Here is a 3,617-nt window from a genome sequence, read left to right on the forward strand (position 1 = left end):
TCTAAAGGCTGCAAATTCAGCTAAATACCCAGGAATTACGATTAGGAACAACTTAAATTGGAAAGAATACATAGAAACGTTGTGGGGAAGGCGAACAAAACACCGCGTTTTATTGGCAGAACACTTAAAAAGATGCAACAGATCTACTAAGGAGACTGCCTACATTACGCTTGTCCGTCCACTTGTGGAGTATTGCTTTGCGGTGTGGGATCCTGACCAGATAGCGTTAATGGAGTACATCGAGAATATTCAGAGAAGAGCAGCACGTTTTGTACTACCGAGAAATAGGGGAGGAGAGTGACACGGACATGATACAGGATTTGGGTTGGACATCATTAAAACTCAGGCGTTTCTCGTTGCGGCGGGATCTCCTCAAGAAATTTGAATCAGCAACCTTCTTCTTCGAATCGGAAAATATTTTGTTGATGCGAACCTACACAGGGAGAAACGATCATCATAATAAAATAAGCGGAATCAGAGCTGTCACGGAAATATACAGGTGTTCGGTTTTTCAGCGCACTGTTCGAGAGTGGAATAACAAAGATTTATTGTGAAAGTGGTTCGATGAACATTCTGACAGGCATTTAAGTTTGATTTGCAGAGTATCCATGTAAATGTAGATTAGAGCAGATATACAACATCTTGCATCAAGATATCCATACCCTCCATTCCAATAAATTTCTTCTTATCTACACCCTCTGACAACATGAAATACATGCTGTCCTCCTCAACGAAACCATTCTTCAACCCCACCATTTCATATATATATATATATATATATATATATATATATATATATATATATCCTTACATAGTAGCCATCTCCCATCTTCGAAATAGCTCTTATACATCCCAGCCACTCCTAAAGATCCAATTGAGCACCTCATCAGCAACATCTTTGTACCAAAACTCATACTAACCCTCCCACCCCTTACGATTTCCTAACTTGTGGGGACTGAACATTTACCACGTACATATTCACTGTTGACCTCCACCTTCACTCCCGCGCAGTCGCCAAGAAACAATTGTGGCTCAGTATATCAACTTCTCAATAGCTATGATATTCACATCTCTGGCGACGCCCGTCCTGACACGGATACTACGCTCAGTTCCATTATTGTCTCCCCTAACTTCTTAAGGTGTACCACAACTGATCCTAGATGCAACTGGGAGTGATCATTTACTTGTCCTTCTCCAGCTCTCATATTGTGCACCAAACCCAACTCATCCCTCTCATAATCACCATACGTGACAAATCCACGAGTATCCCTGTGCAGACTGCAATGCATAATGTATGCCGTGTCAACGTCCATACTGTAATCGAAGCCACAGTTTCAGCCTTCAAAATCGTGACTATATAAAACGTGAGGATGATTTCCCACGACACAGCATCACAGATGCAATTTCCAATCACATCTTACTCCCAGCCATCTACTGTGGTAGTCCTACTCTTCCTCAACATACTCTTGCCCTGCTCCCAGAATCCCACCATTTCTACAGAGAATTCCTTCGTACTCATGACTGGGACTGCCACCAACAGTTATAACAAGCTGAACGACATCGGGACAAGACATGACATGCACTAAACTATAAGAAACACTTATAAACTCTACAGAGTATTGGAAAGCATTTCATAGGCTCTCCAGAAATAACCCCACTCCCATCTATCCCATCCTAGATAACAACAAACCATTTCCTGATAACCTCACCAAAGCCAAACACTTCCCATACTACCTGGAAGATACATTCAGCATCCCTTATAATCCCATCTTTGATTACTCGGTGGATCTCTATTTGTGTGTATGTGCCAACACAGCTATCCCACTACTCACATCAAACTTCCACTTCTTACACAGCACTCCATGAACAGGAACAAACACCCCAATAACAGCTAAAGACATTACAGAAAAACTCGCTAAAAAGCGAGACACTGCACCGGATCACAATACAATAAACTACCGCCACCTCAAGGAATGTCCTGGAGCCTATCACGAAACTCTTCCCTGCCTTTACAGTATCATTGTCCACACAGCTTATTATCCAGAGCAATAAAAAACGTCCAGTCTTCCTCTTCCTGATATCTGATAAAGCACACTACATCTCATCCTATCTGCCTATAAGTCTCTCACCAGATTCAGCTAAATCCTTTGTTGGTGAAAAAATGTTACCTTCTATGACAATGCAATCAGACGATATGACCATTTACGTCGTGTATTTTGAGACTCGCGCCAACGGCCTTGCTACAGTGGTAACACTGGTTCCCATCAGATCACCAAAGTTAAGCGCTTTCAGGATTGGTTAGCACTTGGATGAGTCATCGTTTGGGTATGCCGGGTGCTGTTGGCAAGTGGGGTGCACTCAGCACTTGTGAGGAAAATTGAGGAGCTAGTTGGTTGAGAAGTAGTGGCACCAGTCAGGAAAACTGACAACGGCTGGGAGATTAGTGCTGACCACATGCCACTCAGTATCTGCCTCCGGTGATGACATGGTGGCCGGTGGGTACTGTTGGTTCTTCAAGGCCTGTTCCGACAGTGTTTGTTTGTTTGTTTTATTTTGATATACGCAGACTCACTCACTAAAACCTGTAGGATACTTCCCCTTGATGTAGAATCATGTGATTTGGTAGCAAGAAAGGCTTGACAGTACAAGTACAGGAGAAAAAAATCAGAATATTGTTAATTTGTAATTATATCACACCAAAACATATTTGTTTTGTCATTTGTAATTTGACTTAAACTTGAAATTAAAACAGTCTCGAAAGTCTTGGAGTCCTTAGGGCCGATATCTTGCCAGTATCAATGAAGATAACATGCAAAACTCGTCAAGATCCTCCATTCCCGGAATGGATGAACTCTCTATACACAAAATTAAGTTTATATAGTACCCTCAGTGCATATGTCCTACTCACATGTGCCAATTTATGTAATTTGAGTTCCAGAATCCTGTAAGATTTTTCTTTGTTCTCTAGTCCATTTTAAAACTCAGTCAACGCAGTATGTTTTACGTAAGTTTTACATCATTTTATCGAAATTTTCATCTCATTTCACTGATAAGTTTCTAGGAATTTATGTCTTAAAAATCTGGGCCCAGCGGTTACAGGCTCTTTTTCATATTCATAACGTAAACGAATTCTTACTAGGGTCAGCTGCCCCCACTGTGCCCTCCCCCCCTCCCGCTGGGCGCCAGCTTCGCCCCAACAAACTACCGACCAATTAGATTGTTGCATAAGTTCATAGCGTTTTTCCGCAAGTTTAATAAACACGACACATATACGTAACAGAGATTATTGTCATTAATAATATATATTCTTCACTATTTGCAAGTCTGGGCAACAGCCTTGTCACAGTGGTAACACTGGTTCCCATCAGGTCACTGAAGGTAAGCTCTGTCGGGCTGGGCTAGCACTCGGATGGGTGACCACCTGGTCCGCCAAGCACTGTTGGTAAGTGGGGTGCACGTAGCCCTTGTGAGGCAAACTGAGGAGCTACTTGGTTGAGAAGTAACGTCTCCGGTCTTGTAAACTGACATATGGCCACGAGAGAAGTGTGCTGACCACATGCCCCCTCAACATCAGCACCCAGCGATGCCTGTGGGCTGAGGATGACCTGGCGGCCGGT

At 42.7% G+C, this 3,617-nt stretch overlaps 1 pseudogene; it reads left to right on the top strand.

Moving 5' to 3' along the window:
* The first annotated feature begins 2,227 nt into the window (after positions 1–2,227).
* LOC124712638 lies at positions 2,228–2,346 on the top strand (annotated as a pseudogene).
* Positions 2,347–3,617: the final 1,271 nt, after the last annotated feature.

This window comes from Schistocerca piceifrons, chromosome 8, assembly GCF_021461385.2.
Source record: "Schistocerca piceifrons isolate TAMUIC-IGC-003096 chromosome 8, iqSchPice1.1, whole genome shotgun sequence".
Taxonomy (NCBI): Eukaryota; Metazoa; Arthropoda; class Insecta; order Orthoptera; family Acrididae; genus Schistocerca; species Schistocerca piceifrons.